Source organism: Schistocerca gregaria, chromosome 10 (assembly GCF_023897955.1).
Source record: "Schistocerca gregaria isolate iqSchGreg1 chromosome 10, iqSchGreg1.2, whole genome shotgun sequence".
Classification (NCBI taxonomy): Eukaryota; Metazoa; Arthropoda; class Insecta; order Orthoptera; family Acrididae; genus Schistocerca; species Schistocerca gregaria.
In genome coordinates this window covers 218,876,755-218,893,345 of record NC_064929.1, presented here as the reverse complement: position 1 = coordinate 218,893,345, position 16,591 = coordinate 218,876,755, and the positions used below count along the sequence as shown (strand labels likewise).

At 43.4% G+C, this 16,591-nt stretch overlaps 1 protein-coding gene across 1 annotated transcript in view; it reads right to left on the bottom strand.

Moving 5' to 3' along the window:
* Positions 1 to 16,591, bottom strand: part of LOC126293514 (angiotensin-converting enzyme-like) — a 222,876-nt gene that overhangs the window by 115,331 nt on the left and 90,954 nt on the right. The window lies entirely within an intron of this gene.

Below are 16,591 nucleotides of genomic sequence, written 5' to 3'. Positions count from 1 at the left end.
ATAATAAATAATAATAATAATAATAATAATAATAATAATAATAATAATAATAATTATTATTATTATTATTATTTCTTTCGTATCTCAGACGTTATGTCTGGTCAGAAGTAGAAAGTGTCGCGGACCTTGATCAAGCGTGAATTCCTTTTAACTGTATGGTATATGTTATATTGAATTTAGGAACTTTCGGGTAATTCAACATGTATCAATAATTACGGATTTCTGTAGTTGTATATATAAGTTTGGATGTAGCTGTATTGCATTGATGTATTGGTGGATATTGTGTGGTATGACTCCTGTAGTTGATAGTATAATTGGTATAATGTCAACTTTATCCTGATGCCACATATCCTTGACTTCCGCAGCCAGTTGGATGTATTTTTCAATTTTTTCTCCTGTTTTCTTTTGTATATTTGTTGTATTGGGTATGGATACTTCGATTAGTTGTGTTAATTTCTTCTTTTTATTGGTGAGTATGATGTCAGGTTTGTTATGTGGTGGTGTTTTATCTGTTATAATGGTTCTGTTCCAGTATAACTTGTATTCATCATTCTCCAGTACATTTTAAGGTGCATACTTGTATGTGGGAACGTGTTGTTTTATAAGTTTATGTTGTAAGGCAAGCTGTTGATGTATTATTTTTGCTACATTGTCATGTCTTCTGGAGTATTCTGTATTTGCTAGTATTGTACATCCGCTTGTGATGTGATCTACTGTTTCTATTTGTTGTTTGCAAAGTCTGCATTTATCTGTTGTGGTATGGGGATCTTTAATATTATGCTTGCTGTAATATCTGGTGTTTATTGTTTGATCCTGTATTGCAATCATGAATCCTCCCGTCTCACTGTATATATTGCCTTTTCTTAGCCATGTGTTGGATGCGTCTTGATCGATGTGTGGCTGTGTTAGATGATACGGGTGCTTACCATGTAGTGTTTTCTTTTTCCAATTTACTTTCTTCGTATCTGTTGATGTTATTTGATCTAAAGGGTTGTAGAAGTGGTTATGAAATTGCAATAGTGTAGCCGATGTATTTATATGAGTGTTTGCTTTGTGTATTTTGCTAGTTTCTGCTCGTTCTAGAAGGAATTTTCTTAAATTGTCTACCTGTCCATAACGTAGGTTTTTTTATGTCGATAAATCCCCTTCCTCCGTCCTTTCTGCTTAATGTGAATCTCTCTGTGGCTGAATGTATGTGATGTATTCTATATTTGTGGCATTGTGATCGTGTAAGTGTATTGAGTGCTTCTTGGCCTGTGTTACTCCATTTCACTACTCCAAATAAGTAGGTCAATATTGGTATATTTATAGGCATCTGTTTTTTCCATCGCTTCTATGCAGTCGCTGTGGTTATACAATATGTAATCTTCTTGTTTAGTGTGTTTTCCCTTGCCTATGTTATTTTTCTTACATTTGTCTGTTCCGAAGGCCATATTTATATCATTGCTGAATACTTCTGTTATCTTTAGTAATTGGTTGAGTTGTTGCTTTGTTGCTGCCAGTAGTTTCAGATCATCCATGTATAGGAAATGTGTGATTTTGTGTGGGTATGTTACAGTAATATTGTATCCATAATTTGTATTATTTAGCATGTTGGATAGTGGGTTCCGAGCAAGGCAGAACCAGAATGAGTCTCCTTGGTATATTCCACGTTTAATCTGTATTGGCTGTGATGTGATATTATTTGAATTTGTTTGGACATTAAGTGTGGTTTTCCAATTCTTCATTACTATGTTTAGGAACTGTATCAATTTAGGATCTACTTTGTATATTTCCAATATTTGTAGTAACCATGAGTGGGGTACAATATCAAAAGCATTTCGGTAATCAATGTATGCGTAGTGTAACGACCTTTGTTTAGTTTTAGCTTGATATGTCACCTCTGTATGTGTTATCAGTTGCTCTTTACAACCTCGTGCTCCTTGCAGCAGCCATTTTGTTCTTTGTTTATAATTTTGTTCTGTGTTGTATGTGTTAATTTCTGTGTAATGGCTGAAGTTAATATTTTGTAGATTGTTGGTAGGCATGTTATGGGGCGGTATTTAGCTGGGTTTGCTGTGTCTGCTTGATCTTTAGGTTTCGTTTAAGTTATTCCATGTGTAAGTGTATCAGGGAATGTGTATGGGTCTGCAATGTAACTGTTAAATAATTTAGTTAGATGTGAATGTCCCTCTCCTCCCCCCCCCCCCCCCCCCCTCCCCACGAACCATGGACCTTGCCGTTGGTGGGGAGGCTTGCGTGCCTCAGCGATACAGATGGCCGTACCGTAGGTGCAACCACAACGGAGGGGTATCTGTTGAGAGGCCAGACAAACGTGTGGTTCCTGAAGAGGGGCAGCAGCCTTTTCAGTAGTTGCAGGGGCAACAGTCTGGATGATTGACTGATCTGGCCTTGCAACATTAACCAAAACGGCCTTGCTGTGCTGGTACTGCGAACGGCTGAAAGCAAGGGGAAACTACAGCCGTAATTTTTCCCGAGGACATGAAGCTTTACTGTATGATTAGATGATGATGGCGTCCTATTGGGTAAAATATTCCGGAGGTAAAATAGTCCCCCATTCGGATCTCCGGGCGGGGACTATTCAAGAGGATGTCGTTATCAGGACAAAGAAAACCGGCGTTCTACGGATCGGAGCATGGAATGTCATACCCTTAATCGGGCAGGTAGGTTAGAAAATTTAAAAAGGGAAGTGGATAGGTTAAATTTAGATATTGTGGAAATTAGTGAAGTTCGGTGGCAGGAGGAACAAGACTTCTGGTCAGGTGACTACAGGGTTATAAACACAAAATCAAATAGGGGTAATGCAGGAGTAGGTTTAATAATGAATAGGAAAATAGGAATACGGATAAGCTACTACAAACAGCATAGTGAACGCATTATTATGGCCAAGATAGATACGAAGCCCACACCTACTGCAGTAGTAAAAGTTTATATGCCAACTAGCTCTGCAGATGACGAAAAAATTGAAGAAATGTATGATGAAATAAAAGAAATTATTCAGATAGTGAAGGGAGACGAAAATTTAATAGGAATGGGTGACTGGAATTCGAGTTTAGGAAAAGGGAGAGAAGGAAACATAGTAGGTGAATATGGATATCGGCTAAGAAATGAAAGAGGAAGCCGCGTAGTAGAATTTTGCACAGAGCACAACTTAATCATAGCTAACACTTGGTTTAAGAATCATGAAAGAAGGTTGTATACGTGGAAGAACCCTGGAGATACTAAAAGGTATCAGATAGGTTATATAATGGTAAGACAGAGATCTAGGAACCAGGTTTTAAGTTGTAAGACATTTGCAGGGGCAGATGTGGACTCTGACCACAATCTATTGGTTATGACCTGTAGATTAAAACTGAAGAAACTGCAAACATGTGGGAAATTAAGGAGATGGGACCTGGATAAACTGAAAGAACCAGAGGTTGTACAGAGTTTCAGGGAGAGCATAAGGGAACAATTGACAGGAATAGGGGAAAGAAATACAGTAGAAGAAGAATGGGTAGCTCTGAGGGATGAAGTAGTGAAGGCAGCAGAGGATAAAGTAGGTACAAAGACGAGGGCTGCTAGAAATCCTTAGGTAACAGAAGAAATATTGAATTTAATTGATGAAAGGAGAAAATATAAAAACGCAATAAATGAAGCACGCAAAAAGGAATACAAGCGTCTCAAAAATGAGATCGACAGGAAGTTCAAAATGGCTAAGCAGGGATGGCTAGAGGACAAATGTAAGGATGTAGAAGCTTATCTCACTAGGGGTAAGATAGATACTGCCTACAGGAAAATTAAAGAGACCTTTGGAGAGAAGAGAACCACGTGTATGAATATCAAGAGCTCAGATGGCAACCCAGTTCTAAGCAAAGAAGGGAAGGCAGAAAGGTGGAAGGAGTATATAGAAGGTTTATACAAGGGCGATGTACTTGAGGACAATATTATGGAAATGGAAGAGGATGTAGATGAAGACGATATGGGAGATACGATACTGCGTCAAGAGTTTGACAGAGCACTGAAAGACCTAAGTCGAAAAAAGGCCCCCGGAGTAGACAACATTTCATTAGAACTACTGACGGCCTTGAGAGAACCAGTCATAACAAAACTCTACCAGCTGGTGAGCAAGATGTATGAGACAGGCGAAATACCCTCAGACTTCAAGAAGAATATAATAATTCCAATACCAAAGAAAAACAGGTGCGACAGATGTGAAAATTACCGAACTATCAGTTTAATAAGTCACAGCTGCAAAATACTAACGCGAATTATTTACAGACGAATGGAGAAACTGGTAGATGCGGACCTCGGGGAGGATCAGTTTGGATTCCGTAGAAATGTTGGAACACGTGAGGCAATACTGACCTTACGACTTATCTTAGAAGAAAGATTAAGAAAAGGCAAACCTACGTATCTAGCATTTGTAGACTTAGAGAAAGCTTTTGACAATGTTGACTGGAATAATCTCTTTCAAATTCTAAAGGTGGCAGGGGTAAAATACAGGGAGCGAAAGGCTATTTACAATTTGTACAGAAACCAGATGGCAGTCATAAGAGTCGAGGGGCATGAAAGGGAAGCAGTGGTTGGGAAAGGAGTGAGACAGGGTTGTAGCCTCTCCCCGATGTTATTTAATCTGTATATTGAGCAAGCAGTAATGGAAACAAAAGAAAAATTTGGAGTAGGTATTAAAATTCATGGAGAAGAAGTAAAAACTTTGAGGTTCGCCGGTGATATTGTAATTCTGTCAGAGACGGCAAAGGACTTGGAAGAGCAGCTGAACGGAATGGACAGTGTCTTGAAAGGAGGATATAAGATGAACATTAACAAAAGCAAAACGAGGATAATGGAATGTAGTCAAATTAAATCGGGTGATGCTGAGGGAATTAGATTAGGAAATGAGACACTTAAAGTAGTAAAGGAGTTTTGCTATTTAGGAAGTAAAATAACTGATGACGGTCGAAGTAGAGAGGATATAAAATGCAGACTGGCAATGGCAAGGAAAGCGTTTCTGAAGAAGAGAAATTTGTTAACATCGAATATAGATTTATGTATCAGGAAGTCGTTTCTGAAAGTATTTGTTTGGAGTGTAGCCATGTATGGAAGTGAAACATGGACGATAACTAGTTTGGACAAGAAGAGAATAGAAGCTTTCGAAATGTGGTGCTACAGAAGAATGCTGAAGATAAGGTGGATAGATCACGTAACTAATGAGGAGGTATTGAATAGAATTGGGGAGAAGAGAAGTTTGTGGCACAACTTGACTTGAAGGGATCGGTTGGTAGGACATGTTTTGAGGCATCAAGGGATCACAAATATAGCATTGGAGGGCAGCGTGGAGGGTAAAATTCGTAGAGGGAGACCGAGAGATGAGTACACTAAGCAGATTCAGAAGGATGTAGGTTGCAGTAGGTACTGGGAGATGCAGAAGCTTGCACAGGATAGAGTAGCATGGAGAGCTGCATCAAACCAGTCTCAGGACTGAAGACAAGAACAACAACAACAACAACAGATGTGAATGTGTTGAGGTGAACTTCTTTGGCCAGAAATTTGCTATTTTATCTTTTCCAGGGGCTTTTCAATTGTGAGTAGAATTAATTGCTTTGGTGACTTCATGTTGCAAAATTATCACTTCAGGCATTTGTGGTATCATCTTGTTTGTGTCTGTTTCTGCTTCTACCCACCGAGCATGCCTGTTATGTTGTACCAGGTTTGACCATATGTTGCTCCAGAAGTGTTCCATGTCTTATGTTTGTTGGATTGTCTATTTTAATGTGTGTGTTATCTATTGTCTGGTAAAATTTCTTTTGGTTTGTGTTGAATGTTTGGTTTTGTTTCCTTCTATTTTCACTTTTTTGTATCTTCTAAGTCGTTTGGCCAATGCTTGTAATTTCAGCTTCTTTTCATCTACTTGCTGTATCGCTTCTTGTTATGAGATTTCACCTAACCTTTTTCGTTTTTTCCTGACATTTGATGTTTTGTAAATTGTGTTAGCTAACCAATGTCTTTTCTCAGTTGTTCTATTCTGATCTGTAGCCTGTGTTGCCATGCTGGTTTTGTGGGTTTCTTCTGTGTGTTGGTTGGTTCTGATCTCTGCCTAGGGTGTATATTTAGCGTAGTGAGTGCTCCTATATAAACCAGTAGTTGTAACTCTTCCATAGTTATGTTTTCATTTATTTTGTTGTGTATGATTGTGTTGATAGTTTTTATTGTTGTTTCGACTTGTGGGTTATTTTCCGGTCTATGCAAGAATGGTCTAATGTCTGTATGTGTCTTTGTATTCTATATATGTCAGCTGAAATTTTTCTTCTATATCTAACATGTGTGTCACTTCGTGTTCTATTTGTACTTATTCTGGTGGCAGTCTTAAGATTTCGTTTTCCTCTGATTGTTTAATTGACGCGTGTTGTTCTTTCTTTGTTCGCTCTGGGATGTGCGAGTCCGTTACTGTATTATCTTCTTCTTCTTCTTCTTCTGATTGCACATTATTTTGTTCCAGTATTTGTTGTACTTGTTGTTTGATGTTTTCTAATTCTGACTGGGGTATCCTGTTATTTTTGATTATTATATGGATCTGATCAGCTAGTCGTTGTTCTTTTAAAAATTTTAATTCTGGGTATCTGGTATTAAATGTTGTGTATACTTGTGATCTGTATCCAATTGTGCTGGTTCCTAGGTTTGTTGCTTGGTAATAACAGAACATGAGGTGTCGATTAACTTCATCTGACCATCTCATCCTCTGTCTTTGTTTTCCTTCTAGGGTGGTTGCAGGAAGCATATCCTGCAAAACACCTCTATTTGGATTTAAATGATTTTCCAGTTGGCTAGCAGTGTCGTTACCATTGTGGGCGGGCATAGGGTTCAAGCGTCGTCCCCGACCATGACGGCGCTTGTCCGAGGCTTCATTAGTTCTGTCCTGGACCAACTAATCACACTAAAAGGGGGGTTAGCCCCATTAGTGGTTTGTTCTTTTCGTCGCCTTTTAAGACTGGCAGAACATACCGGAGGCCTATTCTTTTCCCGGGCCTCCACGGGAATTATTATTGAAATAAAGAATTAAAAAAAAACAGTTTGACATAATTCCTACAGTAAAGACATGCCTAGCTGCAAACAGACACAATTAAAAGATGCATAAATCGTTTGGCCTTTGCCTCTATCAGTAAGAGATACGCACACGCGGCTCTTTTGAGACAGAAACGCGGCTGTGTGTGGCAGACGTCCGGCAGCGCAGCGCTCTAGCAGCGCGCTGGCCGCCACGCACGGCCGTGTCGGGAGTTTCTTTGCGGTGCCGCAGCCGGTACGACACGCCGTTTCTCACGCAGCTCTCCGTAAACAGCTGGCCAGCTGCCGGTCCGAGCCGCATCGGCCACATCAGGGGATCAGACTGCGGCGGCACGTCCAGCGTTACGAAGCCGTGGCGGCCCGGCTGCCTTTCTTCCCAGCAGACGCGGCGCCGACTGGCAATACACACGCACGCGCGCGCTAACAAACACGTACAACAACTTAATCGTAGCCATATATGAAGTGTTGACAGGCATTACGACAATACCAGGAATAGAACACAAGGAGTGAAAAGTTACGGGCTAGTTGTACAGAACGCAGTTCCAATTAGCGAAGAACGCGAAAGCGCGGCAACTATCGAGAAGACTGGTAAGAAAAGTGTGCAGTGCCTCACCCATGTTGTTCCAATCTGTACAGTGAGGAGACCGAAAAGGAGACCAAAGGCAATCAAAGTTCAGAGACGTAGGAATATCATACGGTAGTGTATCCACAAAGAAAGTGTGGGGAAAGTTGAAAGAAGTGGAGTTGAACCGAAGATTGCTAAATGCTGTTACGAAATTGTATCAGAATAACACAGAGACAGAGATGAAGTCCAACGGGCAGTTGAAAAGATGAAAAATGGGAAGGCGGTTGGCCCAGACCTGATCCCCGTTGAGGTATGGAAGTGCCTCGGTAAACAGGGAATTGAATTCCTTTTGGATTTGATGAAGAAGATTTGGCGACAGGAGGAGATGACAGACGAGTGGAGAACTAGTGTACTGACCCCAATATTTAAGGGAAAGGTGATGGGCAGGAGTGCAGTAACTATAGAGGTATTAAACTGATGGCACACACAATGAAAATTTGGGGAAGAGTTATAAAAGCAAGATTACGGAAGGAGACTGTGGTGTGTGAAGAACAGTTTGGGTTCATGCCTGGAAGAGGAAAGACTGATGCAATACATGCTTTAAGGCGGATAGTGGAGAGACACGGGGAGCTACATATGGCTTTAATTGATTTGGAGAAAGCATATGACAGAGTCCCAACGGGCGAAATGTGGAAAAGCATGAGAGAGCAGTGCGTGGCAGCGAAGTATGTGAGGTTAGTGAAGGAAATGTAGAGAGGAGCAATGACGCAGGTGAGAAGTAGTGTGGCCATGAAAAAGGAGTTTCCAGTAGAAGTAGGGTTACATCGAGGGTCTGCGCTTAGTCGCTACCTCTTTGACCTGATTATGCAAGTGCTGGTGAAAGATGTGAAGAAGGAAGCGGCGTGGTACATGATGTTTGCGGATGATGTGGTTCTTTGTGAGCACAGCATCGACAGACTTGACGAAAAGCTGGGGGATTGGAGGAAGGCACTAGAAGAAAGAGGGATGAAAATTAGCATGTCAAAATAAGAATATTTAGCACTGAAGGATGTGCACATCAGGTCTTCCAAGATCCAGGATGATGAGCTGAAATCGGTCTGTAAATTTAAACACCTGGGGTCGCACATACAGAGGGACGGAGGACTGGAAAGCGAAATACAACACCTAATAAATTGCGGTTGGAACAACTGGAGGAAAATGAGTGGAGTGTTGTGTGACAAGGTGAGCACTGGGTTGGAAGGGAAAGTGTACAAGTCGGTGGTAAGGCCTGCTATGATATACGGGGCAGAGACATGGCCAATCACAGTAGCCCAGGAAAGGAAGATGGAAGTGGCGGAAAAGAGGATGCTGAGGTGGATGTGTGGGGTAACAAGGAGGGACAGAAGTAGAAATGAATTTGTTAGAGGAGCTGTGAAAGTGGGACCCGTGGGGAATAAGATAGAAGAGAGCAGACTAAGGTGCTACGCACACTTACAGAGGAAAGGGGAAGAGTATATCGGAAACAGAGTTGAAGATATAAAGATTGAAGGAGCGAGGAGGAGAGGAAGACCGAGGATGAGGTGGAAGGATAAGATATCCGGGGACCTAATGGGGAAAGGATGGAAGACGGAAGAGGCAATGGACAGAGTACTATGGAGGAGAAGGATCCAGAAGAGCAAGGGCGACCCTAAGTGACGTGGGACAGGCGACGATAAAGACGGATAGAGAGACAGTGAGGATCGGAAGTGGTTGGACAGAAGAATTCGGTGTGAGCAAGTGTCCGCTGCAGGGATGCAGGCTGTGTAAGCTGCATCTAGGAGCGATCCCGCAGACTTGACACAGTTTTTGCCAGGCTACTAGAATGACAGTACAAGACGCCAAGACATCCACCTGTATTTTGGATGTGACCGTACTGTAGTAGCAGAAGATGAAGATGATTTGAGATGCTCTGAAATCTACATGAAGTAGTGTGAGTAGTTGGCCTTTGAAAAGGAAGAAAAGAATAATTTTGAGGTAGATGGGAAAGAAATTGTAACTGAACACCGGAAAAACTCCAAAAAGCCAAGATCGCTAGTAAAGTGTTCATTTAGACGACTGGATGTACAAGGACAGAGTCACATTTCACAGGGTAATAACGTTACATAAGGTGTAACCGAATACATTTGACACGTCCAGACACATATGGGGAAGTTACATACTTTTACCTTTACAATTCATTCAATCTCAACTCGTATCGCGTAGTATTATAAATGCTTGTGTAAATATCGTGCAACACGCAGGATGCCGGCGTGTCCTGATTGAAATAGCAGAGTATACAAAACATAATTCATCTAAATACTTAGGGATTACAATTACAAATAACCTAAATTGGAAAGATGACATAGGAAATATTGTGGGTAGAGCAAACCAAAGACTGCGATTCATTAGCAGAGCACTTAGGAGGTGCAACAGGTCTACCAAAGAGACTGCTTACACCACGCTTGTCAGCCCTATTCTGGAGTATTGCTGTGCAGTGTGGGATCCGCATCAGGTGGGACTGACGGATGACATCGAAAAAGTACAAAGAAGGGCAGCTCGTTTTGTATTATCGCGAAATAGGGGAGATAGTGTCACAGATATGATACGTGAATGGGAGTGGCAATTATTAAAACAATGGCATTTTTCGCTGCGACGGGATCTTCTCATGAAATTTCAGTCACCAGTTTCCTCCTCCGATTGCGAAAACATTGTTGGCAGCCACCTACATAGGGAGAAGTGATCATCACTGAAGGTGGCTCATTGAACCCTCTCCCAAGCACTTTAGTGTGAATAGCAGAGAATCACGTAGATGTAGATAAGATTAATACACCGACCAACAGTCTTCATCGTCACACCACGGCTGAATACAGACTACGATGTGAAGTACAATGGACTCTACATCGTAAGCCCACCATATGGCACTACAGTACTACAAATTGCAATTTGGCTTTAAGTAAGGCAAGGCACAACTGTACAGTACTAAGAATTGTTAACGTATTAATCAAAACAGCTTTGTAATAATAATAATCTGATAAAGTAATAATTAAAAAAAAGCCTTTGACATAGCCGTGACACTTTACCGACGACCAATCCAGCGGGGGACTTCAGCAGTATTGGCCACACAATTTGTATTAAGGAGAACTCTTTAAACAGTGTTCATACCATACAACTGGAACATCCGACCATTCTGTGATGCAATACAGTAAGCAGTCGATTACTTTTTTATACTTTTACATCGAGACACACAATCTTATTTGCAAGGTTTTATGTGCAACTGAACATTCAGAGGAAATTATATTAATTGCTCGGAATCCATTCATGGTGGCATTATATACTTGTGGAGTATTTTGAAACATAATAATAATTTAACTCTGATATCTAAGTACACTTTACTGTGTTCTTCGATGTCTAGGTTAATTTTTATCTTTGACTAGACTTTGATACATACGTTAATTATTTATATTAACATCACGGGTGCAGCAGACATTATAGTAGGTTAATAAGATCATTTAAGTAAAATATCCTATGCAATGCACATTAATTCCGCTACATTTAAGATTTGCTACCCACGTCTAGGTATATCATAATGTGTCATTCGATGTCTAGGTCACTCATAATTGTTTTTGGATGAACATCGAGTGATTTTTTTCAAACTATTTTATTACATCATAGTTACAATATCAACATAAAGAAATTGCAGTACACAACGTTTAGCTCGATGTCTAGGTATTGCTAACAGTTCATCCCAGTTCTGACGCCATTGTTTCTGGTATTGTAAAGTAATTACATTGTTGTTCCGTTGCACGACACGGTGGTATTGCAGGGAGATTATTCTGGGCCGTGTTGTTCTGTTTAGGGGTGCAGCAGGTGCCGACTTCTCGTTTATGGACAACGATGTCCAGCTTCACAGGATCGCTTACGAATTGGACATACTGGAAAGTGAAGAAATTGAACAAGTGGAATGAACTGCATACTCCCTGGACCTTAACCCTATACAGAATGACTGGGATGCTCTTGGGCAGAAGTTTTTGTCCACGAAGTTCCCCTCCCTGAACTGTGCAAAAACGGAAAACTACCTTGAGAGATGTGTGGGACAGTATCTTCCAAGGACTTCTGAGCAGTTTGGTGGCCAGCATGAACAACAGGTGCAAAATATGCATCAGTGCCTGAGGAGAGCGTATTCCTTACTGGGAGTCTGATACCGATTTTTGTTTTGATTGACCTAAGTCAAACATGAACGTTATTTATGTTTGTTATCACGCTTTCGGATGTGCTGAAATCTGCACCATTTTTCGTTTTAAGTACACCACTCCATCTCTATTATGTATGTACTGCGTTTCATGTTGTCTGTTATTGGCTGTTATAATTAATACACAACTATGCCTCTGTTCACTACCAATTGTCAGTCAGTGCATTGTCTCATTTGTTACCACAATTTCCACAGTAGCGCCTGATTTAATTTGACTACATGTCATTCCTTTTGTTTTAATGTTGATCTTCACCTTATTATCTATTTTGAAGACACTGTCCATTCCATTCAACTGCTGTTCCAAGCCCTTGCCGTGTCTGAAAAAATTGGTGTCATCGACAAACCTCAACGAAACTTCCTGGCAGATGAAAACTGTGCGCCGGACCGAGACTCGAACTCGGGACCTTTGCCTTTCGCGGGCAAGTGCTCTACCCACTGAGATACCCAAGCACGACTCACGCCCCGTCCTCACAGATTTTACTTCTGCCACTACCTGGTCTCCTACCTTGCAAACTTTACAGAAGCTCTCCTGCGAACCTGCGGTTTGTAATACCACAACATTGACACGCTGCGCCTGCAGGTCAGGTCTTTAACACTGCCTGCTCTCAACTGATTGGCCGAACGCACAGCTGTGGTGTACAATAGTTTGCTCACGCTGCCAACGAAAAAGCTGCGCTGGCGTCGCTTATAAACGACGGATAGAAGCGGGTCTCTGAGCTACCTGGACGGGCGGCGTGATTCCGGGTAGCGCCCTTCCGCGTGCTCTGTACAGTTGCAAACAAGAGGACAATAGCTCGCTTGCCACATCCCCGCACAGTGCGAGAAGGCGTCCCTTTATAAACGGCAGCCACTTTGTCAGATTTTGATCGCGGGAGCCCGGAACAATTAGCGCAGCTGCCGTGTGGGCCGAAAGGAAGCCGCGGCGCCGGAAGTCGGGCGAACGGCCACTGCAGACCCTCTCACCTCGCTCTCACCTCTCTAACAACTCCTGCTGCTGTTGACGGAGGGCTTTCAGCCCGCGTTGAGGCCTCGGCGGCGTCACGGGCTACACGGCTGCTTCACGGTAGCTTCCGTCTCGACAACTCTCCACCAAGCACATGGGTGGAAAGTAAAAGGATATATTTTAAAACGATTCATCACCACATCTGTTAGGCTGCCGCGTATGTTCGTAGTGTTTTTCCATAAGTTTTATAAACAGAACAGGTACACGCGACAGTGATTTTATTCATCAGTAGTATAGTTCCCTTCACCATTTCAACAGTCTGCAACGACTGTAGAAAACACGTGAGTTTGAGACGAAGAACTCGTCGAGCCATGTTCGGAGCGCATTTTCATCCGGAGAGCAAGTCCCTTTAAGGGTTTTCAGTGGAGAAGTGAAAATCTGGTGCGTAAGATCTGGTAAATTGCGTGGGTACGCAATGACTTCCAACGCAACTCCTGCACAGTGTTTTTTGTCAGTGCAGCAGAATGTGGGCAGGCGTCATCGTGGAGTACCGTCACTTGGTGCGGTCTTCCCGGTCATCGCTCTCGGATTCCGCCTGCAAGACGTCTCAGCTGCTGCCGATAAACGACAGCAGAGGCGGTCACGCCTGGGGAAAGCATTTCGAAGCAAACCACACCATGCCCCCTTTCCGGGCGGGAAGGAGTGCCTGGTCCCCGGCACGAATCCGTCCGACGGATTTGAGTGGAGGTCCCGTGAAACGGCCAGTCTATGGATGGTTTTTAGGCGGTTTTCCATCTGCCTCGGCAAATGTCGGCTGGTTCCCCTTATTCCGCCTCAGTTACGCTATGTCGGCGATTGCTGCGCAAACAAGTTCTCCACGTACGCGTACAGCACCATTACTCTACCACGCAAACATAGGTGTTACACTCGTCTGGTGAGAGATGTTCCCTGGGGGGTCCACCGGGGGCCGAACCGCACAGTAACCCTGGGTTCAGCGTGGGGCGGCGGAGGGGTGAAGTGGACTGCGGTAGTCGTCGTGGGGTTGTGGACCACTGCGGCTGCGGCGGGAACGGAGCCTCTCCGTCGTTTCTAGGTTCCCGGTTATCATAAAATACAATACAAACCACACCATCGCCGTTCCACTCGATGCGTATCATCATCTTTTATGGATCCCCGCAGAATTTTGTACGGGGAGTTACTACTTCGTTCGGCTCAACCATTCCTTTCTTTTTCTTTTATTAGTAGAGAGACGCCATTTCTCGTCGCCAGTAACTAATGAAATATTAGACAACAAGCACACAATATTTGTCTTACAATGTGGTGCCAACAATAGACCATGACATCGGTACAGGTAAAATTTGATTGTTGTTAATGTAGGGCATAAACCGTAGGCTACTTCCGGTGATTTAAAAAATACTAAATAAAACTAATGAGAAGATGGAGCATAAAAAGTCGTAAGTCCTGGACTCATGACATTTTCATACCAACTAAAAATGTTGGCAACGATTTTCTTGGCTTTAAAGGCAGAAAGTCACAACGTTCTCAACACAGATACATGAGTCTACAGATGGAGAATGCAAAAGTACTGATGTCTGAATTTGTGAAAAATTGGACTCCGTGACCTTTTCATAGTAACTGATTCAATTAAGCACCCTCCAGCCGTCGAATACCCAACCTTATTTTATTTCGCAACCAGTTTCAGCGTTTTACTGCGCCATCTTCAGGTCCCTGACAGACGTGTAGGAATAATGTACCTCGGTTGTGATCGAAACAGGGGCCAGCAATACTGCTGTTAGTAGGCATTAGCTACAGTCATGACTTCAACCATTACCTGCCGAGTCGGCCAGTGTGAGAGCAGACAGGGAGCAGTGTTGTCTGTAGAGAAGCAATAGCGCTGTGGCAGCAGCAGTGCAATGAATTGGTGCGGAGAGCTGACTTGGAGAGCGACCTGGCCACTGGATGTCACCTGAGTAACAAATCCATTTGAATTCTGCTAAAGCTGGCCAGTTCGACTGTCAGTGATACGAGTGTGGAGTTGAGACGCGAAGGAACAGCCACAACTGGTCCAAGACAGAGTGACACCTCACGTACTGACGGACTGGGACCGCCGATCACTACGGAGAGTGACTGTAAAGAAATCGGTGGAAGAAATCAGATGTGAGTTCCAAAGTGCTTGTCAGCAGTCCAGCTAACCCAGTGATGGTGCGTAGGGATTCAAAACGAATGGGGGGTCACGGCCGAGCATACCCTGCTAAGCCGCACATTTCTCTAATTAATGAAACACCAGCTAGTGTAAAGAAAGATGCCACTGGACAGTGGACGACTTTAAACGAATGATGTGGGGTGATTAACCGCGCTGTACGCTGTGGCAGACCGTTGGAATGGTTTGGGTTTGGCGAATTCCTGTAGAGCGTCACCTGCCATCGTGTGTGAGAGGAGATGGGGCCACCGTGTGGGGGGGTGTTCTTCGTGGTTGGGCTGTGGACCTCTAACTGCGCTCCGTGCTGAGGGATGTGAACATGCTTTACAGCGTTCTGTAGCGCGCACAGTACACGAGCAGTTAGGAAATTATGACTGTTTCGATCAGCATGAAAACGCACCCTGTCAATACGGCATCCGTGAAGCAATCGTATGTGGACATCAAACATCGTGAAGTTGACAGATCTGCCCAGAGTCCCAAACTGAACCCAATGGGAAACCTTTGGGGTGTGTTGGGACGTCAACTTGGCTCGATTCTCCAGGCAGTATGTGTAGCCCTTCCTCCACAGAACCCAGACACCACATTGCTACTGTCCACAGTATAGCACAAGCAATCAAAGGAGAAGCTTGTACACACCCCATATTAATGTTTACTAACAGGCTACAAACAGTAAAACCTGTAGAGCAAGAGAGAGAGTGGAACACGCCCAGAAAATGTGTGAGGACGTAGGTTGCAAGTCCTAGATGGAATGGATGGGACAGGAGTAGAGTTCGTGGCGGGCAGCACCAAATCAGTCACAAACCTTATGGCTCAGATGGCGACGGATTCTTTTGATCAGTAAGCATACAAATTTCTTCCAAGTTTTTGCTTACGCATAAAAACTGAAAGTGTACCCTGGTGCCAATGGTGAGTTGCCGCTTCACGTGGTTCCATGCAGTGGTCTTAACGGTGCACCTGGTTAGCAGGGATGGAGGATGTACAGAGCGTTCCACAATTCCTGTTACAGGTCTCTAGAGGTTGTGGAGGGTACTTACTACGAGGGTCGACCACAAAGTAGTGCACCGCACTTTTTTCCTCAGCCGAAGAAGATGCTACGAATACGAAACGTTACGTAAGTATTATTTGAAGCCTCCTGAGAGCGCGCCACGTTTCCGTCACTTCCCATAGACAGCGTAGCTGCAGAACAATATCAAAGTAGCCTCTAGCTGATGTAAGTTACAAGCAACGTGCCGTCTTTGAATCTTTCACTGCAGAGAAAGAAACTGCGGGGAATATTCACAAACGCTTGTGTAAAGTCTATGTGGCATGTGCTGTCTACAGAAGTACAGTTAGTTGTTGGACACGGAGGGTGAGGTCATCAGAAGGCGGTTCGGCGGAGTTCCACGACTTGCAGCGGTCAGGGAGAACATCCCCGGCTGTCACACCTGACATGTTGTCATTCGCGAAGACAGACGCCATTCGTGGAAGACGTTTTGAGGACGATGAGGAGGCGATTCACACAGTGGAGCACTGGCTCCGCCACCAAAACAAGGATTGGTGCCGACAAGGAATACACACGTTGTTTCGCGCTGGAGGAACGCCATAAAACGGGATGCA